The 26,817-nt window shown below is 45.3% G+C and overlaps 1 protein-coding gene across 1 annotated transcript in view; it reads right to left on the bottom strand.

Annotated features, from left to right (window-relative positions):
- The window catches only part of Tmem132b (transmembrane protein 132B), a 40,665-nt gene extending 32,818 nt beyond the window's left edge, over window positions 1-7,847 (bottom strand). The window contains exon 1 of the mRNA XM_028894305.2: window positions 7,666-7,847. The gene's annotated coding sequence lies outside the window, so the exon portion shown is untranslated. The remainder of the gene's footprint in view (window positions 1-7,665) is intronic.
- Between the last annotated feature and the right edge of the window lie 18,970 nt (window positions 7,848-26,817).

Here is a 26,817-nt window from a genome sequence, read left to right as displayed (position 1 = left end):
GATCACACACAGCCTGCTGTAGGTGGCACACACTGACCCAGGTAAAGCTGCTACCGCAGGGCACGCTGTCATTTCCCATGGGGCTTCAGTGGCCAGCTCCCCATGCAGCTCAGCAAGCCACAGAACATTTTATCCTTTTCCCTGCCATTCACCTCCGTGACTCTTCCTCTCCCACAGACCAACTTCTTCAGAAGCAGAATCCTTCCCTGGGGTAGAGAGGTCTTTAAAATGTCAATGCCTTTTGATTGGCCTTTTAAGGTCTCATTATTGTGAATCTGCCTGGTACCTGTAAGGCTGTGAATATAATTATGGCAGCCAAAAGTTACAGGAGCCATCTTCAAGATCTGCATGAGTTTATATTTATCTCTCCATGAGTGTGAGGATCTGTCTACCATGGATGGTGATGGTTTCTCTGGTTGGTTCTGGAAGCTACTGGCATAGAACACATTGTGGTTTGAGTGAGAAATGTCCCCCACGGGTTCCCATAGTTGAACAGTTTATCCCCAGCAGGTGGCGCTGTTTGAAGAGGTTGTGAAACCTTTAGGAGGTGGAGACTTGCTGGAGGAAGTATGTCACTGGTGGTGGGCTTTAAGAATTTATAGACTCACCCGACTTCCTGGTCTCTCTCTGCTTTCTGATGGTTGATGCAATGTGACCAGCCAGTCACATGCTCCTGCTGCTCTGCCTTCCCCGCCATTATTGAAACCGTGAGCCAATAAAACCCCTTCTCCCTTGGGTTGCTTTTGTCATGGTGTGTTTTGTTTGCTTGCTTGTTGGTCATGGTGTTTTATCACAGCAACAGGGAAGAAACTATGACACTCTACAACTACAGACAGGTAATAAATATAAAACCATCACTCAGAAAGACAGATGCCCAATGATTAAAACATAATTAAGATACAGAAGTTGCATTTTATGTCCATGCTCCGAAGACCTTTAAAAGATCTCTTTAACAAAGGCAAAACAAAGCACACAGGGTAGCCTGAAAAGCAGGGTCTCTTCTCAAGTAACCCAGTCCTAATCTCCAGAACCTGTGACTATATTAACACAGTACAGCAGGGAACCAGGGCACCCAAGAAAGATATCCAAATCTTAGCCGCCAATGAGTCAGAGCTTGTTTAGAAGAGAAAGATTTTTTTGCAGATAAAAGCTTAAAATCTCAAGCAAAGGTCATCTCCAGTTAGGATGGCCCTTAAGTTCAATGACAAACCCCTGCATAAGAAGAGTTATACAGCAAAACAGTGGTGAGCTCATACAACAATGAAAACAGTGAGTGAAACTTCATAGGCCAAGGAATGCCAGGAGCCAACTCTCCCAGTGCTTCTGGAGGAAGCAGGAGCCCACCCCAACATGATTATTGCAGATCCTGTTCTCAATAACTTGGCCAAAAGAAACGTCAACTTCTTCCAGCTACCTGGTTTAATGACAACTTTCTACATAAGCTCTTGAAATTAATGCACTGGACAAGGGTATTGAAGATCCACTGAGAAACCTGAAGATGGCCTATCTGGGTGTCTGTGAGAACAAATGTCTACTCACCCCAGATATGGAACTAACAATGGACCAAAACCCGACTAGGTGAACCAATGAATTTCATTGAGGTTACTTACAGGAATATGGGTGAGAGGGTACTTAACAGTAGCAGAAATGACTCAGAGATGGCTGAATCACCAAAGCCCACCCCAGCATAAGTGACAGCTCACAAAAGCTGGGAACCTGGAGCCCACTGCATAGCCTGCAAGCAGCTTGGTAGATTGAAGAGTGCCTTTCCTGGTGGCTCAGTTGATCTGAGCCTCTTCTAAGCATCTCTACTCGTCTGTGATGATCTCTGGCCATCTTTACTGAGCCTAGTGAATCTGCTCAGTTTCAGGGACTTCCTGAAGCTGTTTTGAATTGTTTACTTCCTGTCTTAAGGAGTTTTCCCATGCCAGTATTAAAGACCTTTATAAGGGAGGTGGAAGGGTCAGAGTCAGAGAAGCAGGTGCAATGATGGAATCAAAAGGAGAGGGAGGGTAGAGAGAGAGAGAGAGAGAGAGAGAGAGAGAGAGAGAGAGAGAGAGAGAGAGAGAGAGAGAAGGGTGCTAACCTGTAGGCTTTCAAAATGGAAGAGGGGACCTGAGCTAAGAAGATAGGTGGCCTCTAAGTCTAAGAGAGCCAGGGATGGATTCTACCAACATCTTCAAGAAGGAACACAGCCCTGCCAACATCCTTTAGATTTGTGCCTATAGGATAAGATAACAAATTTGTCTTTTAAGCCACTAATTGTTACAGTTACCATAGAGACAGATATGAGGATCCCAACTCTCCTTCAGGTGTGGCTGTGGGTTTAGTGTTGCTAAACTGCTGAGAATGTTAATTTCCTATTAGCACTCTTCAAGCATTGGTACCCTAAACTATAAGGAGAAGCCCACCTGGCCCCTTGAGAAGCAGCTGATAGACCCCCCCCCCCGCCTTGTGCCTGGAGTAAGAGACACACACAGATACACACAGAGTCACACTCATTTTTTTTAAAACAATTGTCTTTTGAACTTCTAAATGTACCCATTGCTCTGGAGGAGCTTTGAGTTTTATTTTGACCGATCTTCGGTGTGCCTCACGGGATGGCATTAGAAGAAAGCTCTCTGTAAGAAGCCTGTCCACTACCTCATTGTCCCCTTGTATCCTGTCCCTCCCCTCCTAAGAGGTAAGGAAGCTCGGCTCAGGGTGGTTACATAGTCTATCCAAGGTCAAACCGTAGGGAAGGGTGGAGCCAGACTGGGAACTCACAACCAACGTCTAAAATCTTAACCAAGGAACTTGCTGTACCACCATCTTTTCCTCTCCACTAGGAATGGCCTCATTAACTTCCACTCTGAGGGCCTGAAAGGCAAAAGGCACATTGCGTCTTTCCCACAGTGGCCCTTGGCAGAGGTACAGAGCACCATGACTGTCCCTCTCTCCACGGATGCAACAGTACCCTCCTCCTGTCCACCTCACTGCCCAGAGGGCCTCCCACCACCTCCTCCAACCTTTTCTGCTGTGGTTTGATTGCCAGAACCCTCTATGCCCTCACATTGTTGCTCAGATCACAGATTTCCCAATGTCCCCCTTTCAGGTTCTATAAAGACAGAATTTGCCATCAGAGCGATGGAGTGAACTATAGTATATGTTACATTATTTTTTTAAGAGAAGGACCAGAGTACAAAAAAAAAAACCCTCAACTTTTCTCCAAAATCTAAAAGCAGAAAATCAGCACCCAACTGGTACATCCCCTCAGCCTTCACAGGGAGCTGAAAGGGGGTGGCAGAGCTTGCAGTGAGCAGACTGGACCTTCCACAGAAAGGACAGCCTCTGCTCAACTTCAGAAAGGTCTCACAGAAAGTGATGTGGGCCTGGGGCCACTCAACCTTGGGGGTTTTCATAGGCTCAAAATATTCATTTCTACATGAATTTGCCAAATTTTTCATAATGATGTGATGGCTATTCTTAGTTGTCAAGTTGACTACATCTAGAATTACCTAAAACTCAAATGATTGGGCACACATGTGAGGGTTTTTTTTTTCTTAATTAAATCATTTGAAATGGGAAGACCTACCCCAAATCTGGATCTTTGAAGATTAAATCTTTAATCCAAACCTTTTGAGGTAGGAAGAGCCACCTTTAATCTGGGCCACACCTTCTGCTGGCAACCTACATAAAGGACAGGGTGGGGGAAAAGTTCTTTCTCTGCCTGTTTGCCCTCTCCTCACTGGCAAGTCCATTCCTTCACTGGCATCAGTGCCTGCTTCTTTGGGATTCCAGTGTACGCTAAAGACCAGCTGAGACATCCAGCCTCCTGAACTAAACTACTGGATTCTTGGACTATCCATTCATAGGCAGCCATTGTTGGATTAGCTAGACCACAGCCTATAAATCCTTCTGTTAAATCCCCTTTCTACATACAGAGATTCATTCTATAAGTTCTGTTACTCTAGAGAACTCTGACTAATAGAAACGGCAATAAATTAAATAATAATAACAATAAGTAACTCATGGGCTGGGGAGATGGCTCTGTGAGTAACACCGTTTGCCACAAAAGCGTAAGGACCTGAGGTCCAATCTTCAGAACCCACCTAAAATCTGGATGGGTAGGAGTGTCTGCAACCCCAGTGTTCTTGCCAGGAGGTGGGAGGTGGAGACAGGAGACTCCTCAGAAGCTAGCCAGCCAGCTAGCCTGGAATAAGCAATGCAAAACAACAGAGTCCCTGTCTCAAACAAAAAGGAAGGTAAGGGCTGACCCCCCAAGGTTGCCCTCTGACCTCCACATGCATGACCTCCACTGTGGCACACGCTCACCTGCATTCACACGCATGAATGTATACACACAAGAAAGAAAAGAAACAACTTCCATGTACGTGAGCGCACACACACACACACACACACACACACACACACACACACACATCACTCTGGGCCAAATCTGGCCCTATGGTTGCCTCTCTGTTGTTCTACAGTGAACTATAGCTGCATTCTTGAATGCCAGTGAAACCACCCATAGACAGCAGCCCTGGCAGCTGGCAGACATGTTAGATCTCACCACTAATAATAAAGGTCAAGGCTTCTTACAGATACAGACAGACAGACAGACAGACAGAGACACACTCACAGATACACAGAGACACATATAGACAGACACACACACACACACACACACAAAGACACATATAGACAGACATAGACAGACACATTTATATAGTCACACAAACACATATAGACACACAGAGACACATATGGACACACACACACAGAGTCACAATTATAAAGCTTGTCACCTGTTTTCTGTTTATTTTAGATTCTCCACTCTCACCAGATACAGAGGGCATCTGGACCTTTTTCAGCTGTTGATACCCATTCTCTGAAAGTCACAAGATCCCCAGGTCACGGGAGTGAGCCTGTTTGTCTCCACAACTCCCACCTTCCCAAACTCAATACTTGACTCACTCCTCGAAGTCCCAGGCCCGCTGCGTAGAAATGGCTAGGTAACAGACTCATGGGTCTCTGTGCTGGCACTAATGACTTTGCCAGTGTCCCAGCAACCCCTGGGTGACACTGAGGCCGGTGCACAGCCCTAGAGAAAATCCCATCCATCCTCAAGCTGCAGCAGAATGTATTACAAATACAGACAGAGAAACCCCAGCAGATACAGCAGAGTCACTTAATTAAATCCCAGGGTCACCAGCAAAGCCTGTCTGAATGTAGCCCTGGGCTTGGTGATTGGACAACTCACTCTATTTGGCTCCACTAAAGAGTGGACCCTTCTTTATGATGCAGACGCTATGAAACAAGAAAGAAGAGAAGGAAGAGAGAAGAAAAGAGAAGAAAAGAAAGAAAAAAAAAAAAAAAAAAAAAAAAAAAAAAAAAAAAAAAAAAAAAAAAAAAAAAAAAAAAAAAAAAAAAAAAAAAAAAAAAAAAAAAAAAAAAAGAAAGAAAAAAAGAAAGAACTTCATCTTCCAAAATATCACATCCTTCAAGAAGGGCAGAGAGTGGCTTTAGCTCACTTTCGTGCATGGGAACAAGACAGCAATGGAAATCACAAATTTGGACACACTTCTCTGCTGTAGAATTCTCCCGAGCAAGAGAACAAGGATTCCATCCTACAGGGCTCCACAAGGCTCCTGGGAGAGACCCAAAGGCTCAGGAGAAACAGAGCAAGTCATTTGTTTGAGCCCATGTCAGCATGAACATTCAGACACCACCTCTCTAAGCTGCTGTCAATGTCTCCTTTTTCTTGAGTGATGTGGAGACAGAAAAATAGATGTGCTGGCTGGGGACATGGCTAAGTTGGTAAGGTACTTACAAGGTATGAGGACTTGAGTTCAGACCCCCAACACCAATGTGAATAACCAAGCGTGTAGTGTGTGCTTATGATTCAAACTCCGGGAAATAGAGACAGGAGGATTCCCTAAGGCTCACTGGCCAACTGGTCTAGCCAAGTCAGTCAGCAAGTCAGCATCTGGTTCAATGAGAGACCCTGTCTCAAAAATAAGATGGAGTTCCACATGCACTCCTGCGTGCGTGCGTGCGTGCGTGCGTGCGTGCGTGCGTGTGTGTGTGTGTGTGTGTGTGTGTGTGTGTGTACATTTGCATTGTCAGTATGTCTCATGTGTACTTACCTCCTGTAACCAGACTCAGGTCTTTCTGGACTCTTAATATGGAAGGCCTTGGGTTTATTTAGTCTGGCTTGGCCATAGAACACAGGATTGCCAGGAGTCCTAGGATGAGGCCATGTTGTGGGTTTTTAACTAGTCTGCTTTTGTCTTTGGGGTGAATTCACGGCCCATGCCCAGGAAACAAGCTAGGCCACACTGGAGGCTCCTGCAGATTCACAACTGTTCGATGAGACTTCATGGATTCAACATCCTTCTTTATCAGACATACTCTGGACCAAAACACAGTCTCGTGCAGGCCACACAGAGAAGGCATCAACCTTTTGTAGACATTCTCTTCGCTAGCCACCAGGAAGTGTCTAAGACTGACACTGAGAGCTGGTGAGGTGACTCAGCAGGTAAAGGTACCTGCCTGCCTCTAAGCTTCAGGACCTGAGTTCAAGTTCCGGGACCCACATGGTAGATGGAGAGAAATGACTCCAGAAAGCTATCCCCTAGCGTCTGCATGCATGTATGCATCTGCTTGCACATGTGCACATGAAGAAATTAAATTAATTAATATAAGTGTGAAAAGACTAAGGCCAGGTCCCATTTCACCTCTGAACAGAAGCAGACAGGATGTGAAGGGCAGGACTCTGTGGGCATGTTGGATTTGCCTAAAATATCTGAGCAGATTGGGACTGGAGCTCTCTTGGAGACTCAGAGATGGAATCCTGCCTCTCTGTGATCTCTGCCGCAAAAGCAATAAGCAACTAATGTGTGCTGAGGAGGGAGGGGAAAAAAAAAACAACAGAAACACTAAATCTTAAAGTTTCCCTCACAAACAGCAAGGACAATTAAACTCCCAGCAGACTCCGGAAGAATGTGGAGCCAAAATATTCACTGCTCAGTAATGAAAAGAATCCAGCAGAAGTACCCCGTGTCCAGATTTCTCAAATGCAAGCTTCGTGTCCCTTTGGTAGTATTCAAATTAAGTCAGGAGGTGCATGATGAGGTTTTTTATTATTATTTTAATAGTCATTTACTTTAATGTATATTAACAAAATTTAACACATCAAGCTCGTGGGTTTTATTATCTTATAATGGCCCTAAATTAGTTTTTAAGCGTGAGAAAAGGAGACTCTTATCAACACCAGACTCAGCCAGCTGAGGCAGACAGCTGCTCCAGGAAAGCAGGGCATGTGAAGAAAATATACTCAGTAAATAACCCGATTGGGCATTAGACAGTTGGTAAAATGAAATGATGTATGGATTGCTGGAGTAAAGGAAGCAGCATGCATATGGGAAAGACAGAGGAGAAAGGAGAAGAAGAAGAGGGCGAAAGAGGAACAGATCGTCACTTGAGACCTAGAACCAGAGATGGAAACGGCAGCTTCTCTACTGACATTGATCTCTTCCTCAGTGAGGTCATTCGCCCTCCTTCACAATGAAGGTCATTCAGACAGAACATGCTGGAGATGAAAAGAGAGGAAGAGAGAGAGAGAGAGAGAGAGAAAGAGAGAGAGAGAGAATGAAACACACGAGGATGTGTCTCCAGTACCTTCACGACATCTTCATCAGCCGACCTGCATTCTACAGCCTCCAACACGTCCACTACGGATCCGTCTTCTTGAACCCCCACGACCTTGACGGGAACCGAGACAGGCTTTCCTGTGAGAATGGCGGTGTTCAAAACTTCTGTGTCCTGAACAAGAGAGAAGAGGGCACAGGTGAGCGAACAGGCCAAGAGTGAGCCAAGAGGGAGGGGCGACTGAATGAGCTACTCGCTACCTGGACTCCTGTTAGAAATGTGAAATATCCCCCGACAGGTTCAAATGCTTGAACATTTGGTCATTCTTGGGCTGGAGAGATGGCTCAGCAGTTAACGTCACTGGCTGATCTTCCAAAGGACTGGGGTTTGATTCCTAGCATCCACATAGCGTCTCACAATCAGCTGTAACTCCAGTTATAGAGGATCGGACACCCTGGCCTTCAAAGGCACTGCATGCACATGGTGCACACACAAACACACAGATAAGACACTCACGCACATATAAATAAAGTAATTTTTAATTTATATTAAAACTAGTAGTCACTCTTAAGAGGCCAAATCCTACAATGAAGATGAAGCCACATCCCTACTTGGAGTGCTTCTCAGGGACAGAATAAGACACTGCCTCTGTCTCTCTGTGTGTCTCTCTGTCTCCATCTGTCTCTGTGTCTCTCTGTCTCTCTGTATCTATATCTCTCTATCTCTCTGGATGTCTCTCTGTCTCTGTCTCCATCTGTCTGTCTCTGTCTCTGTCTCGTCTCTGTCTCTCTGAATTTCCTCTCCAGGTTTTAAAGGGAAGCATCTCCTTCCCTCTAAGGCCCCTGTCAGGTTTGTCTGTCGCATATATTGTACTAGTTCAGTCTGCTCTCCCTCCTACTTCCAGTCTGATCATGGTCTCGAGGCCCTCCTATCCTAAACCCTCCACAGCTACTCTATTATATTTAACAGGCGGCAGCAGTTGGCACTGTATGGGACATTGTGGAGCCTTTTGTAGGTGGAGTTACCCAGAAGAGATGGGTCCCTGGAGGATGGAAGGTTTCAGACAGTTGGAAGGTTTCCACCTCACAGCTGAAGATAATTAAGCGCAACAACTAGACCCTCTTTAGTCCCCAGGGGCAGGGATACTGTCCAACACAGTGAGCTCTACCTCCCTTCTCATCTTGCAGACATGACTGTTACTGGGCACAAGAATTATCTTCAATATTAATTAATTAATTTGTACATGCACATCTGCAGTCATGTGGTTTTGGAGGATTTTTGGGAAAGTTTTTGGAGGGAGCGTATTGTGTGTATGTGTGTAGAGACCAGAAGACAACTTCAATGATCATTCCTCAGAAACCACCCACCCACCAAGCTTATTTAGACAGCATTACTCACTGGGACCTAGGGCTCTCTGAATAGACAAGGCTATCTGGCCAGTGAATCCCACAGACTCCTGTCTCTGCTTCCCCAGCACTGATATTACAAGTACACACCACTACCTTGGCGAGCTTTTAATAGGATCTCTGGAGACGGAACTCAGGACCTCACACCTACAGGCACATTATCAACTGAGCAAACCTATCTCTTCAGTATCTTAGTCTTAGCTTGAGATTCATTTGGAAAGCAATTGCTCATTTTGGAGGTCATCACAACACAGTGATCATAGATTTCCTACAGGGTGCAAATTAAGAACACAATGGCACAAAGGACCAGAGAGAACCGGCCACACATAAAACTCCTGCACACCCCAGCTGCCGCCAGGGCCTTCCTGCCCTTCACTTTCCAGTTCTCCCAGAGACTTCCTTCCAAATCCAGGTATGTGGGGCTTTCCTCTCTCCCTCTGGAAAACTGTTGGGACTCTAAGTTCTGTCTTCCTTATTTAGCTAAATCTGTCAATCTCATGACATACTGGTTTGGCTAGAGTTGATCCCACCTGACTTCATTAGGCTTCGTGAAAAGGCACATGACTTTAAAACAGCCAGTGAAAATATCCTAACATTGTGTCCACAGTGAAGCCAGAAAAAAATCAGAAGCAAGACTGTAGCTAAAAGTTTTCCTGGTCCTACCTGGCTCTCAGTCAAGACAAATCTCTCTCACCTACCAGTCCCGCAGCCACTCAGACCCAAGTAAACACACATAGGCTTATATTAATTAAAACTGCTCAGCTAACTATTAACTAGCTCTTACACTTAAACTCAGTCCATTTCTGTTTATCTATATGTTGCCATGTGTTCCATGGCTTTACCTGTGTGCCATTACATGCTGCTCACTGGACAGTGGGCTGATGTCCTCACTCAGCCTTCCAGCCTTCCCACAATTTTCTTGTCTGCTTATTCCACCTATATTTTATGCCTGGCTACTGGCCAATCAGTGTTTTATTAAACCAATGTACAAAATCATTATTTCACAACACAAAACCAGGTTCCTCGTCAAGATTTCTGGATTCCCCAATCCAGCCCTACCTGAAGGTCACTCACTGTCTTCAGAAATTTAGATAAATCTGTGCTTTTACTAAATTTCAACTGCCCCTAAAGCCAGTATGAACTGTGTTTTGTCACTTGTAACTGAAAAGTCTTGTATGAGACCAGGTAACAGGGTAGGCTCTAGAGAAAGAAGCCAGCTAATGCATTGGTCTGCACCCTGGGAAAGCCCTCAGAGGAGACACTGCTGTGTCTCCCAGACTGAGTTTCAAGGGCAGGCACAGATTTCTTACAGAGAATCATGGCTGACCCTGACCTGTTACAACTCTGTTATAAGCAGTTTAGATGCCTGTGTTTCCGCATTTCAACTCTTCCATGAGTGGCTTAGATTTTTGCACCCTCTCCCCATTATCCATGGACAGCCTCCCAATACTTCCAAAGGCGATCCCTCCCAGCCCTCAGAACACTGAAAAAGAAATTGCTGTGTTAAGCATCACAGAAACATCATCTACTGCCAAAGGCACGTCAGCATCTGTCCAGAGACTTGGCTCCTTATTTCAGGAGGGTTAGACCCCACACTAAAGTGGATGGATGGACTTTCGGAAATGCATTTCCATTAGTGTTCAACAGAGTGGTATCACAGAAGATGGCAGGGTAAGATGAGAAGAAGATTCTTTGCCCTGTGAAGCAACAAGAAACAACTATTTCAAATGTATGTGGGGCTGGGACAGCATTTATTCAGGAAATACAAAATCTTGGCCTTTTAAGAAAGAGGAAAAAAACAGAATGCTGTGGAATAATCCTCTTGTACATGGTACTCGAGATTTGTCACTTGAGTTGGTTTAATAGAACACTGATTAGCAAGTAGCTGGGCAGGAAGTTAGGCAGGAAAGCCAAACTGAGAATGCTGGGAAGAAGAAAGGTAGAGTCAGGAAATCACCAACCAGATGCAGGGGAAGTGATAAAAATGTTGTATTGAGAAAAGGTACCAAGCCACATGGCTAAACATAGATAAGAATTATAGATTAATTTAAGTATAAGAGCAAGTTAGTAATAAGCCTGAGCTACCAGCTGAGCATTTATGAGTAGTAATATTAAGCTTTGGAGTCAATTATTTAAGAAGCAGCTGCTGGGTATTTGGGAACAGGCAGGCAAGAGAGAAACTTCTGCCTTCACTAGAGAACTTAATGGTATTTTACCCTGAGTTTCTCTCCTCCTCTCTGGAGCTGCTGCAGTTCTGAAAACAAACATCTCGCCTTCACACACATAAAAAAAAGCCATCAGTGTAGACACCACGGGAAGGGCAGAGCTGGAGACCTTCCCAAACCTCAAGTCATTGTTACTGAGTTGTGTGTGACCTGAATCTGGGCTCACCCAATGGGAAAAACCTTCTACTCAGAGATGTTTGTCAAACAGAACTATGGGCAACTGTTTAATTTCAGAGCTGTTAGAGGCCATGGACAACACTTTGATCAAAAATCTTATGGGGAATGAGATGACTGTAGAATTTTTGAAAGGCCATGACTGACTCCTGGGAAGTGACAGACAGAAAAAGTGACAGGCAAATAGAGAGACTATAAATAGTTGATGATAGATAGATAGATAGATAGATAGATAGATAGAGTAATAGAAACATAGACAACAGTTTATTAGCTGAATGATAGACATATAGATATACACACAGACAGATACGTAGATTGATACATCAATAGAATAATAAATAGAAACATAAATAGATGATAAACATGTAGAGTGATAGAAATATAGATATATCACAGACACAGAGATAAACACATAGACCAATAGATACATACATAAACATGATAGATTGACAGAGAGATACATAGGTAGTTAATAGATAGATAGATAGATAGATAGATAGATAGATAGATAGATAGATGACAGTGATAAATGAATAAATAGAAGACAGACAAATGATAAAGTGGTGATAGACAGATGATTGATAATTCATATATTAGATGATTAACAGATATATGGTGGTTTGAATGAAAATGGCCCCCCATCAGCTCATGGGGAGTGGCACTATTGGGAGGTGTGGTCCTGCTGGAGAAAGTGTCACCAGGGGTGGGCTTTGAGCTTTGAGAAGCTCAACATAGGCCCAGTGGCTCATTCTTCCTTCCTGCTGCCTGAGGATCTAGACATCGAACTCTCAGCTCCTCTCCAGGACCATGTCTGCCTGCACTCCGCCATGATTCTGCCATGATGATAATGGACTAAACCTCTGAACTGTAAGCCAGCCCCAATTAAATGCTTTCCTTTAAAGCAACAGAAACCCTAAGACAAGATATATAGATAGATAGGTGATAGATGATAGACAGACAGATAGATGGATAGATGAATGGATAGATAGATGATAGATAGATAGATAGATAGATAGATGATAGATAGATAGATAGATAGGTAGATAGATAGATAGATAGATGACATTGATAGATAAACAGAAAGATGATTAATAAATGATTGAAAAGGAACTTTCCCTAGGGCAAGGACAGAGAAGAGTCCCACAGCTGCTCTGTTCTGGACATGAGCGATGCACCTCCAATGCACAAAGCTATTAACAGTAGCTGCAAGTAACTTCCTGACACATTGACTACAACCTCTCCAAGTAAAGATTCAAAATTGCTGCAATCACACACACTGAGCCCTGGTTACGTTTCGTCTTCCATAGTCAAACAGGTGGTTTAGCCACTGAAACCACTTCAGTGTGCTGCATAATGAAAGCCACGGTTCTGACCACTAGAAAAGCGAGTCTTAAAATGGAAAGAAGATGCAATGGGAACACTGAGCACAAAGTAGATTGGGGAGAGCCAATGAGAGAACTCATGTGCTGGGCTGTATGTGTTTATGTGTATACAGGAGGGAGTGTGTAAGTGTATGTAGACATGAGGCTTTTTCTCACTTCAGTTCTCTGAGAGGCCTTAGTTGCAAACATCAGACTCCTCATTCAGCAATCAACATACCAAGTGCCCAGAGTTTAAGCTCCACATACCATTCTCTGAATAAGAAGATAACAGGGCTCCTTGGAGAAATGGCGGGTTGATAGGCAGAGGGAAGCAGAGAGCAGGAGTCTAAAATATCTCATGCAGCCAGGAGGTAAGTAAGTTCTCAAACAACAGAAATGTCAAAAAAGACACAGGGGATGGCAGGAAGGGCTGTCCGCAGCCAACCTGGGACAATTTGACATCCCAGTAAACAATCATAGCAACCAATTATATCTATGGAAGAAAATGGGTTTCTGAATCCACACCGCTATGATTAAACAGACAGCAGAGAAGGAAGCTGGGTCCTTGGGGTGGCATTCCGACTCACAAATGCAAAAGGAATCATGAAATTAGAACCACACTACCTGGCAGCCACCATTTATGCCTTAGTTGTCTCAGGTAAGGATCATTAATGGATTTTGCAGTTGACTCGATGTCTAAGAAACCTGTTATTTGCAAAGTGTCACAGCATCTCAGTACAGGAGAAGTAACGATTTCCTAATGAAGCAACTACAGCTTTCTGGTGCAGACCCTGGCACACCCCACCTCATCCTGGTGATCAAAGACACTGTCACTCATGAGGAAAATAGGCACTGGATCTCAAAAAGGACACAGTGCCACTCTTAAAGTATAAACTGAACTCGGAATGAAGACATGTGAAATAAACCCAGTCAGGAGGTATTCAACAGAGCAAGGGACTTTAGAAGTGTGTCACTATCTGAGAGATAAAGAAAGGGTGGGAAAGTGCTATCGATTAGGGACAGCACACAGACAGAGTGTCCTGGACTAAGAACTCAGACTGGAGAAAATAATTTGGCTACAATGGACACAAAGAGACAAGTGATAAAATGTGGGGAAAGCTTGGTGATAATTGTGTGTTGAAGTGTCTCTTTGTGCACTTGAGAACTCCAGGGAAACCCTGTGTATGGGTTACTTTTTTGTTGTTATAATAATAAAATATCCCAACAGAAAGCAACCTAGGGAGAAAGGGGTTTCTTTGGGCTTATAGTACTAGAGGAGAAAACATGGCACCAGGCAAGGTAGGTGGGCCTAGCAGTCAGGAAGCAGAGGGAGAAAGGAAGTGGGGCCTCTCTAACAAACCTTTATGTCCACCCTAGTAATGTACTTCCTCCTAAAGGTTCCATAACATCCCCAAACATCGCCATCTACTGGTGACCAAGGTTCAAATGTAAGAGCCTGTGGGGAACACTTCTCATTCAAACCACCACAACCTCATTAAAGTATCTAGAGAAAAAGGGCATCATGTTAACTCACTCTCATGTTAACTCACTCTCAAGCAGTTCAAAATAAAGTGTTTGGTTGGGTGTGGTGGTACAGGCCTTTAATCCCAGCACCCAGGAGGCAAAAGCAGGTATGTCTCTGTGAGTCCAAGACCAGCCTGGTCTATATAGTGTGTTCCAGGCAAGCCAGTGCCATAAAGTGAAACCCTGCCAATAATAAAGATGATGATGATGATGATGATGATGATGATGATGATGATGATGTCATGTGTTTGTGTTGAGAGAGAACACTAACACTTAAGGGACTCTAGAGGAGGAATTTGAGAAAGGCATTTCTTCAGACTCATGGCTCCATCAGAAGACCAAAAGAACACAGCAAGGAGGAATAAAGGAGCAAATGCACAGACAGAGGATTCAAGTGCCTAATGAATATAACTAAACATAGTTAACGCTTTTCTTAAATATTAGATAAGAACCAGGCCCTGTGACAAGTGATTTCGGTCATCTATAGAAATCATTTTCTATTGATGACATTCATTGATTTTATTAACATGCTATTTAATCCTGAGATAACCCCCACTGGAGGGTGACTATCTGTGTCCCCATCACACAAATGATGAAATGGAAGCTCAGAAGAGTTCGGCGATTTGGCCAGAATCATGATGTTGCTAAGCAACAGGGCCAGGATGGGGACAGAAGCTCTCGGGTGCCAGAGCTCCCATCCTGGGTACTTCACTGTGATCTCCTCGGCTCACACACACAATGGACCCTCAGTCCTATTCCTAACTCCAAATGAAGCTTTAAGGACGAAAGATAGATCTGTAGAGATGCTGATTTCAAAACCCCTCCCAAATATGTTACATAGGGGCTAGGGAGATGTCTCAGTGATCAAAGCTGATTGGCACACAACTATAAGGACCGGAGTGCAGATCCCCAGAAATCCACACAAATGTTGGGGAGGGGGGGATGGAAGACAGCCAGTAATTCTCACCTCAGAAGACAGAAACAGGGGTTCCCAGAACAAGCTGGCTAGTAGGACTAGTCATACTGTTCAGCTCTTGTTTGATTGACAGACTTCTGCCTCAGTGAATAAGGTGGGAAAGCTATGGAGGATGATTCCCAGCATCAGCCTCAAGCCTCCACGTGCATGTCCTCACAGGCACGTGTGCCCTCGTACATGCAAAGAAAATGCATTTGCACGCATGCCTATGCCGTGTCTATGTGACAAATGGAAAAATTAAAACGTTATATGAGTATCACTCTGACTTTCGTAAAAACATCTGAGTAGTCTCATGACCACACGCAGCTTCTGGAATTCTCTAGTCTAGCTTCTACCCTAGCACATGAGGCTCTGGATCACCATTTCTGAGGCCTGGCCTCATCAGTACTCTTTATACTTCTCTGTACTCTGGTCCATGGATTCTGACTAGGAATCTAACTCCCAGACACCATGATTTTTAAAGCCATGGGGCAGTTGTAAACTTCACTCAGAAACCAGCAAGGACACAGGCTCTAATTTAGACAACAACAACCAACCCAGCGTTGTGTGTTATATAACTCTGAAATCAGCCCAGCTCCCCCCCCCTCTCCGTGGCTATTTTTAGAGTGTGGCAATTTATTATCCACAAGGCCATAAGAGGTGTCAGAAGTCAGCTCTTTGAGAGTTCTTGAACAGCAAGAGCAAAATTGTTTCAAACGGGACAGGCCTCAGAGAGTCAAGGTGGCCTCTGGGAAAGGGCTGGGCTGCAGTCTCCAGGGTGCATTCTGAAGAAAGAGGAGAAGGCTGTTTAGAGTAGCGGCCACCTCCACCCAGTGTCCAGGACAGGCCCCTCACACCCGAACCTGAGAGCAGTAGAATGACGTTTGCTGGCCGATGAAACTAAAGGTCACCCATAGTGAAGCTGGAGGTCCACCACAGTGAGATACAAAGCGGGCGATACAGCCAGCCCTCTGCACATGGAGACATTCTACAGGAAGTAGGAACTGAACCATGTAAAGTCACGGGAGCAGGACCAATGTCCCGTCTCTGCCATGGCTTCCCATGCTGCCTGGACGATATTAAGATCTCAAAGACTGTGGAGTGGTGGTGAAGCCATCCGAGATGATGTAAGGACCATCCACGCAAACCTTCCTCCCTGCTCCCTCTCACCATGGCAACAGCAACAAGGCACCACGTCAGCATTTTATAGCCACCGTTGACTGGTCTAGATGTGAGCAATGGTCCATGCAGAGCCAACAAGCTGTGTCCTGAAAATCAATTTAGAACCAGGGCTAAGAGACTCCAACCTCTGCACAGCTTCTTTCCAGAAAGAAAAGGGAAATTTGAACTGAGAGGCGGGGATGGAGCATTTCTGCCAGCGGTGTGGCAGGAAGGAAGAGGCAGAGATGAGAGGTGGAGGTTTCTTGTGGAACTCCAGGCCTCACCTCAGGCCACACCTTCCTCCTCATGTGCCAGGACACACACCATGACCTTGCAAAGAACCCCCACATTGGGCTCCCACTGCGGCTGGTGGGTTTCTGTCACTTGCTGCTTGCCGTAGTTTAGCTTCAGCTAGAGTCACCTGGAAAGAGGGAACCTCCACTGAGAAATGTCTTCTATCAGAATGGAATGAATGGATGAACGAATGAATGAACAAATGAATGAATGAATGAATGAATGAGGGGGTTTTATGGATAATTGACATAGGAGAGGCCAGACCACTGTGGGCGGTGCCATCCCTAGGCAGGACAAGACAAGTAGCTAAACATGAGACTGGGAGCAAACCAGAAAGCAGTCTTCCTCCCTGGCCCCTGCTTCAGTTCCTGCCTCCAGGTTCCTGCCTTAAGCTCCTCCCCTCATTTCCCTGTATGGTGGACTGTAGGCTATAAACCAATTAAACCCTTTCCTCCCTAGTATTTGATCACAGCAACCGTGAACTAGGAGTCTACTAAAAGGAATTGTAGCAAAGAGCACAGAGGATGTCAATGTCCTTAGTATCTTGGGTCTTACAGGGAAGAGAGATGAGCTGCCAGACCAAAGAGTCTTGACTTCACTTATGTGCGTGTGTGTGTGTGTGTGTGTGTGTGTGTGTGTGTGTGTGTGTGTGTGTGTTCACAGGGAGCAAACCTTGTGCATCATTCCTCAGGTGTTATCCATGTCGTTTGTTGAGACAGGATCCCTCATAGGCCTGAAGATCGCTGAACAGGTTAGGCTGGCTGGCCACTGAGCCCCCGAGATCTCACTGTCTCCATCTCCTCAGGACTGGAACAGCAAGCACCTACTATCATGATTGGCCGGGGACCAAACTCAGGTCCTCATGCCTGTGTGGCAAACACTCAGCCAAACTGAGCCGGCTCTTCAGCCTCTGCTCTTCAAAGTAACACCAAATCAAGGGCCGTGAGCAGTCCCACAGAGTTTCACTTTATTAACTGGAACTGAACACAGACGCCTGCGTCCTTCCCCGCAGGGTCCTATACCCGAGTGGTAGGCGGGTGGAACAGGCCAATATGAAAGACCCTGAACTGAGAGTCGAGAGCCCTGGCCCACTGCCACCAGCTTCTTTAATGACCATGGGCCAACAGTAATTTCTTCTGTTGAGTTGAGCGATACGATCCAACCCCTCAGCTTCCCGTAGGTCAGAAGATGCCGGTGTAAAGGTGCACGCATTAAAGAAAAGGGACTGCGACAATGCTGAGCAGATGGGCTGGAGAGAATCTCAGCAGAAGAGAAGCAGATGGTCAGGCCTGGTGGTGTACACCAGACATCCCAGCGCTTGAGAGGCAAAGGCAGTAGATCTCTACAAATTTGAGGCCAACTTGGTCTACATAGTAAGTTCTAGGAGGCCAACCATGACTACATATAAAAAAAAAATCCTCTGTCTCAAGAGGAAGGAAGGAAGGAAGGAAGGAAGGAAGGAAGGAAGGAAGGAAGGAAGGAAGGAAGGAAGGAGAAAGGAAAGGAGGTAGGCAGGCCCATAGAGTCCAGAAGATGTTTAGAAACATACAGAGAGCAAAACAAGAAGGATAATGCCCAGCGGAGGTGCCGTTAGGACACCTTTTCCAAAGGCAAGCAATGGCTTTACCCAAAGTCACCACCAGACTGATCACTGAGATGAGATCTGACCAACTCTGAAACATAGGCTCTTACCCATGCTTCAGATCACGTGGTAGGATGTTGGCATCAGAGGGGGTGAAGCTGGAGGTGGTGTGATGATCTTTATCCTGTTGGTGCCTGGGTAGAATTGGGCCAGGACACTGAAGAGTACAGGACACTTGAATCAATGCCACCCATGGCTCTGGCTCCATATTTGGTAGAGAAATAGAAAGAGGCCACATTACACTGTGATGTTCTTTTGACACCCTGAGCCCTTCACTATGCCCTCAAGAGGCTGATGGGGTAGAAATTTGAGAACAAGAGTGTATAAAACACCACTTGGTATGTGGATCTGAGGATCCCAGGAACATGGTCCTTCTCATGACAGGGTGTCAGACAGACAGAGCTGGCAGTATTCACAGGACATAGAAAAACAGGCCCGAGATCAGGGAAACACACAGGTTTAAAGAAACCCCTGTAAGCTGGATGCAGCAGAGAGAACTCTAAAACTTAGACAGTTCTGGAGGCATATGAGTGTCAGAAGACAGAACCAACCACAGGAGGTATGAACCAGTCTGGTTTCCAGGGGAGCCTCTTTCCTGTGTTCCTCATGCAGGAGTGCCCTGTTTATCCACACAGCAAGCTCCTACACTGTGTAATAATTACATGCATTTTCTCTAATCCCCTTCTACCCGTTAGCACTCCCTTAATTACAACTGTAACCACTTAAGAGTGTTTCTTTATTGTCTTGGATGGAGGGAGATCTCAGCCTGTTTGAGCTGAATTAAAATCTAACACAACTTCCAGTCAGAAGGACTAGCAAGCAAAGGCATCTGTCTGATTAAAATCTAAAACAGGTTGATGGTAGTACTGAGAACAGCACTACTGAGCCTTGAGCTCACAATGACAACTTCATTTAAACTCAAATACACCTTCTGGATAGTTAGTGTGAACTGCCGGATGCTCAGTGACCACAGTGAACATGGGAGGAGGCACCTGCTGGCCAGCTCTGCAGTCAGACCAATGGATGGAGGAATGGAGAGATAAACAATGTATGGACATAGAAATGGATGGATGGGTGAATGTATGACAGACAGAGGAACAGATAAGTAGGTGAATGGATGGACAATAGATGGATAGGTGGAAGGGTTAATGGATGGACAGAGAAGAGATAGATGGATAATTGTGTCAATGGGTGGATGGATGGACAGAGAAATGGATGGATGGGTAGACAGTTGATAGACAGATGGATGAACAGATGGATGAATGGATGATAAGTGGATAGATATATGGACAAACAGATGGTTGGAAGGAGAGATGTATGGATGAACAGTTAGATGGTAGGTGGATGGGCAATGAACAGATAGATGGTTAATTGGATGAATAGATTAATGGATGGAAGGACAAATGGACAGATGGGTGGATGCATAGAAAAAGAAAAGGATTGATGGGGTGGATAGATGATAGACTGACAAATGGTTGAACAGGTAGATGGATGAATGGACAGACAAAAGATGGATGCATGGATGGATGGACAGAGATGATTTGCTGGGTAGATGGATGATGGGCAGACAGATGAATGGATGGATGGATGGATGGATGGATGGATGGATGAAAAGATAGTTGAGTGAACAGATGGACAGTTAGATGGATGCACTCACTGCCTCACATACATATGCACATATCCCCTCACACACATCACACACACACACAACTAAGTTACCTCAGAAGGATTCTCTATTATAATCAAAAACTTTCATTTAAAAAAAATATCTGTTGCCGGACGGTGGTGGCGCACGCCTTTAATCCCAGCACTTGGGAGGCAGAGCCAGGCAGATCTCTGTGAGTTCAAGGCCAGCCTGGGCTACCAAGTGAGCTCCAGGAAAGGTGCAAAGCTACACAGAGAAACGCTGTCTCGAAAAACCAAAAAAAAAAAAAATCTGTCTGTGAAGAAGAGGAAATCAAACCTTTCTGGGCAAACCTGAGAGAAATCATTTGAGAATTTACATCTCGAGATGCTAAAAGAAGGTAGCAGGAAGCAGAATTCTGAAAATGACATCCGAGTCTGTTGTTTCACGGGGCTTCTTTTTCCCTTCCGTAGTGAACCTGCCAAGACCAAATGTGTGGTGTTGGAACCGAAGCTCTCCTCCTGGTCTGCTTAATGCAGCATCTAACCTTACCAGACGTAAGTGCTGTTTCTAATAATACAATAAGCTATTTGCTCCATGACTGTAACTACGTGAAATGTATTTCAACATTCACACTGATGAAAGTGCTAGGTGAAAACCTGCCTTTGTCTTCTCAGCTTCCTTATATCAAATCCCAGCATAGCCTTTCCCTGCCTGGGTGGTGAAGCTCATGAGTAAGCTCAGATGAGCTTCCCAGGACTGCTTAGACAAACTACCACAAATCTAATGGCCCAAAACAACATGAACTTATTCCTTCGGGGTTCTAGAGGCCAGAAGTCTGAGATCTGGTCAAGCCACTCTCCCCAGGAGACTCTAGGGGAGAAAGGCTTGCTTCTCACAGCACCTGATGCCTCCAGGTGTCACTTGGCTCATTGGGAGCATCCTCCTCATCTCTACCCTTCTTCACATGGCTCCTTGCTCTGTTTGTCTTCTGTGTGTCTTAAAGCTCCCTTTTTTTCCCCTAAGAATGGTGGTTAGTGAACTCTGGCAGTACCACAGGTCCCAGATGGACTCTCTCAAAGTATCTGATTACAGCATAGAGGCTCCATTTCAAGGTAAAAGTTCTATGCCCACAGATACTAGCAATTTAGAAACTAAATAAATCTTTTTAAAAAAAAATCAGGTCATAGCCGGGCTGTGGTGGCGCACACCTTTAATCCCAGCACTCGGAAGGCAGAGGCAGGCGGATTTCTGTGAGTTCGAGGCCAGCCTGGGCTACCAAGTGAATTCCAGGAAAAGGCGCAAAGCTACACAGAGAAACCTTGTCTCGAAAAACCAAAAAAAAAAAAAAATCAGGTCTTATTTCTATATTTTTAGATTTGTTTTATTTTTAATAATGTGTCGGGGGGGGGGGATGTGATCATGAGTGCAAGTTGCTCACAGAGCCCTGAGACAGGGCTCCCTCTGGTAGCTGGAGTTACAGGCAGTTATTAGCTGCCCAGCATGGGCACTGGGCATCAAACTCAGGTTCTCTGCAAGAAAAGTAACTGCTTTTAACCACAGAGCCATCCCTCTAATAAGGCTTATTTTTCAAGAGAAAATGAGGCACAATAACAAGCATCTACCTTTACGTTAAAGAACAACAAATTATTCTGGCTCTCACCTGTATTCACAGAGAAGCTCCATTTTAAGCATTATTTTACAAACGAAAGTCTGGGGATGGAACTCAGTAGTGGGACGCATGCCTGCCTGCATGTACGAAGTCCTATGACTGAACCCCAGGGGAAATAAGAGGGCTGGGTGGAAACTAGTGGCCCAGCCACTTCCAATACTCAGGAAGTGTACTTCCAATACTAGGCTTCAAGGCCATAGGGAGATGCTGTCTCAAAAAACACAAATAAATTAGGTAATAAATATAAACCATCACTCCTTGGGGGAAACTAATGTCTATGGTCACCTTTTCCTTAAAAAGTCAGCTTGCAGAGTGAATGATTGCTTCTCGGTGGTGGTGACTCCTTCCTGTGAGTGAGATCTACAACATTCCATTATCCAGAAACCCTGAAAGACTAGAGGTTTTATTTTTTTGTTTCCAAAGTATGGACCCAGCCAAGCAATGGCTGTCCACTTCCAGAACAGAGGAGGCAATGCTGAGTTTTAGCCATCCCTAGCTTCATGATGGGAGCATGCTTTTCTACAAGCCGCCACTGGCCTTGCCCTCATATGGGAATTGATTGACAGTAGAGTGCACTGACATCCAACAACCAATCAGCACTCGGCATTCCTTTGACTCCTGTAATTGGCTCAAAGTCCTGCACCTGACTCTAGCCGATCCAATGGAATCTGGCTTCCTGTGACGACAGCCTTTTACAGGGAAAGAGGCTAGCCCAACCGGTGACTATGCCTTAGCACTAGTGTCCTGAGGCCGTGGTTATGCAGCTAAGGTTCCTAAAGCTGGGGCTGAAAGTCAGACTAAAGACAGCGGGTTACGGGGACCCCTCCAGCAAGGTAGCAACCAACCTTCCTCCGTCAGGCTCGGAAATGACTTTTTACAAGGAACTGGGCTGAATTCAGTTGTTGCCAAAGTAAAGTAGAAATGTCCCTCACAAGAGTATTTGGGATATGTCCCCCACCCACCCACCCAAGCTCAAAGGAAGAAATTCTAAGTTCACTAATGTAGCCACTAAGTAGAAATTAAGGTTAAAGCCGGGCGGTGGTGGCACACGCCTTCAATCCCAGCACTCGGGAGGCAGAGCCAGGCGGATCTCTGTGAGTTCGAGGCCAGCCTGGTCTACAGAGCAAGATGGAGGAAAGGTGACACAGAGAAACCCTGTCTTGAAAAAAGAGGAGAAGGAGGAGGAGGAGGAGGAGGAGGAGGAGGAGGAGGAGGGGAGGAGGAGGAGGAAAGAGAAGGAGAAGAAGAAGAAGAGAAGAAAGAAGAAGAAGAAGAAGAAGAAGAAGGAAGAAGAAGAAGAAAGAAAGAAGAAGAAGAAGAAGAAGAAGAAGAAGAAGAAGAAGAAGGAGAAGGAGAAATTAAATTAAGGTTAAATTAGATCATCACATTGGACCCTAGAAAGGAAGCAGGCATGTCTAACCCTTGGCCCACTGACCACATGTACCCACAGAACGGCTATGAATGCCACCCAGCACAAAATGTTACCTCACTTCAAACATTATGAGGAGGGAGGTGGGTCTTCTGTAACTTCAACTATGTTGCTCTTGAGAGTTGGACTTTGTAGATAACAATGCCACTTTGTGGTGTCAAAAGGGCAGATGTGCTTTTCAAAGGGAGCCACCGGTCAGCGCAGAGATGTACAGAAAGGCTGGTGGGCGCCTTGTGACATCATCCACCAGCTAAGGAAAGAAACACACCTTTACCAGCGCCTTGGGCTTGGGCTTCTCACCCTTCAGAAAGGTGAGAAATAAAATCCCGTTCTTTAAGCCCCCCTGGCCAGTGGCATTTTGTTGAGGCCCAATACAAGATGTCAGCCTCAATTACAGATACGCCCAAGGCTCCCAGCCATAACTGAAACCTCGGGGCCACCACATGTTTGCAAAACGGATGGTAATAATTTTCTCTCCTAATTACACCTGCCAGCACCTGCTCTCTTCGCCCTCGGCTGGATGTAACTGTGATTTCGTTTGCGCAGTAATGCCATGCCAGTCCTATCACCCACTGTCAACAGTTTCACGGGCATCCCTGGGAGGGAGGCAGGCAGGGAAGGAATGACTGTCCCCATCACCCAGATGAAGACGCTGTGATTCAGAGGGCATCCTGCTTGCTCAAGGTCACAGATCTGGTTATAAAATATTCCCTGGAGAAACAGCCTGCGTCGTCTATCTTCTGAATTGCTACGGGGGCATATTCATTATTACTTATTTTAATAAGAGGCTGGGTTTGCTTTCTACTCAGATTCCTCTCCTGCAATATGCATTGTGGGAGAGATAAGAAAAGAAAGACTCTGGGCCATTCTTGACCTGAAATCCTGAGCCACGGACGTGTACTTGGGTAAAGGATGTATTTTCTCAACGACTCAACCTTATCATTAAATATAGGATTGAGGGCCAGCGAGATGGTTCAGCAGGGAAAGGTGCTTGCTGTCATGCCTGATGACCTGGGTTCAATCCCCGGATTCATATGGTATAGAGAATCACGGGTTGTCTTGTGACCTCCACAAGTACAATAAAACATTCACGCCTCCTCCCCCCAAATAAACAAATAATTAAGGTAAAAGCAGGATCGACTCTACCCATATTCTTGACACTCTCCGCCACATGACACTGATTTTTTTTTTCCCCCTCTGAACCACATATTTTCTGAAGTTAATAGTATTTTTATTCTTTCGGGTCCTCCTGTAGGGGGGCTTAGTGAGGCAGGCTGGCTTGTCTAGCTCATTTACTCTTTGCCTCAGCACAAGCGGATGCAAGAGAAAGGTTCGGTGAGTGGATAGGTCGATGCATTCACAGCTTAACTAACGGGCTGGCTGATTAGGCTCTTCTTGATTTATAATGCCTGGAAGCTAACCCCAATGTCTTCTCATGCCAATGTCCTCTGCAGCCGAGTGCCGGCTCTCCTAAGCACTGTTCCTGGGAGCACTTGAACATGTTTGGGAACATCAGAGACTAAGATCTGCTTCCTTTACTGCTTGGTCTGCGTGGCTACCATTTCCTTTGCCATAAAAGTCTAAATTTAAGAAATTCGCCCATACCACGAATCCTGATCAGCCGTGAGGTCATAGGAATCCCCCAGGCTTTGGTTCCCAACACTCCTACCCTGGTTTTCCCTCTACCAGACTCTCCTGGCAAGAGTCAGTCAAGTCTGTAAAAGCATAAATCAAACTGAGGATGTGAATATCTAATTCGCCTCAAGTTATGGGTTTTTCCTTCAACTCTATGAGCTTCTTGTGAAAACCCTGTGAGGTTAGATTTAAAGTCTGTTCCACAAGATGGAACTCATGCCTGGTACTGTTAGCAGAACCAAAAACCCTCGGCTGACTAGGTCATGTGCCCTGGGGGAGAATCTGTTACCGTTATTCTGTTACATGGGCACAGTGCTACACAGCCCCTTCTGTTCTTATCTTTATACCCACAGATGAATGCCTCTCTCCACCCTCATCAGAGAAGCTTCTGTTTACAGTGAGCGGAGAGTTAAGAAACAGAGACCCGAAACTGGTCCATGAGCTGAGAAGCCGTGACTGAAGGGTTGCTCAGCCATAATGAGACATCTATATCACACCGCCTCCCCACAAGGATCAGGGATCACTGTGGAGCTGGAGACAGACATCAGAGTTGGAAATACCAGGGGGCACTGGGTGAGTGCAGTGAACTGGGGTTCTCCCACGGCACAGCTGAACTTGGTGATTATGGCAGCATGCTCAAGCCACACGGAATCCCAGTACAGCTGGGGGAGGGACGCATGAAGTCTCACTGCCACGATGAGGAGCTGCTGGCAATTTCTGACTGCTAGGGAGAAGCAAAGTTAGCTTCCTTTGGGAATGCAGACCCTTAGAGGTTGCCCATGTTCCAGGAGACGGTCCCAAACCCATGCACACAGAAGAAACATTAAGTGGACTCCGTGGTTTAAAAGGGGGAAGACATATGAAGTAGGGAGAGAAAAGTAAGAAAAGTGGAGTGGATTTGGAGGGGAGGGCATTGATTTAATCAAATCACATTTATATGCATGGATGAAATTCTCAAAAAATAAGAATTATGTAAGTTTCTAATATAAAATGTTCTGTCTAGCCCCTGCCTGGATGTACCAGGCTTTTTCTTTTGGGCCACCAAATTCAATGCAGAGACTTATTCGTTTTGAATTCTCTGCCTAGCTTAGGCACATTTCTAGCTAGCTCTTTTAACTTAAATTAACCTGTTTATCTTTTGCCTCTTGGCTTATTACCTTTCTTATGTCTGTGTACCTTACTTTCACTGTTTCCCTGGCTGGCTGGCGTCTGCCTGAGTTCTTGCTCCAGGCATATCCCTTATTCTCTCCTCATTCTCTCTCTTCCTTCAGAACCTAGATTTCTCCTCCTATTCATTCTCTCTGCCCGCCAGCCCCACCTGTCCTTTCTCTGCCTAGCTATTGGCCGCTCAGCTCTTTATTAGACCAATCGGGTGCCTTAGGCGGGCAAGGTGCAACAGAGGCAACACATCTTTACATAATTAAACAAATGTGGCATAAACAAAAGTAACACACCTGTACACCGTTAAATATTCTGCAGCACAGACAAATGCAACGCATCTTTGCCTAGTTGAAATAATATTCTACAACACCTGGGGTGACAGAGAGGGCAGTACTGACCACCGCTCATACTGACAGAAGAGCAGAGTAAATCAGTGTCAAGGACAATCCCCATATCGGCAAGCAGGTCCACACATCCATGACATGCAGAGGCAGAAAGATGTAATATATGTATATAAATACAGGTACCTGCATGTGTGCATAAAGATAAATGTCTGTGGTTAAAAACCATTACATGTGTGTCTATGGAAGATTAAAGTATGTCGCAGGCACTGTTCTAAGAAGCTAATGTATATAATGTACTTAAGTCAACTCTTAAGGTTTATATTATTGCCAGGTGTGTGGTAGCACATACTGTTAGTCCCAAAACTTAGGAGGCAGAGGCAGGAGGAGCCCTGTGAGTTCGAGTCCAGCCTGGTCTACAAAGTGAGTTCCAGGACAGTCAATGCTGTTACACAGAAACTCTGTCTTGAAACACGCCCCCCCCCCAAAAAAAAAAAAAAGATTTATGTATGTTTGTATATCTGCATGTGGTGCCCACATAGGCCAGAAGAGGGCGACAGATCTCTTTGAGTTGGAGT

Source organism: Peromyscus leucopus, chromosome 23 (genome assembly GCF_004664715.2).
Source record: "Peromyscus leucopus breed LL Stock chromosome 23, UCI_PerLeu_2.1, whole genome shotgun sequence".
In the NCBI taxonomy this organism is placed as follows: Eukaryota; Metazoa; Chordata; class Mammalia; order Rodentia; family Cricetidae; genus Peromyscus; species Peromyscus leucopus.
This window is presented reverse-complemented; position numbering and strand designations above follow the sequence as displayed.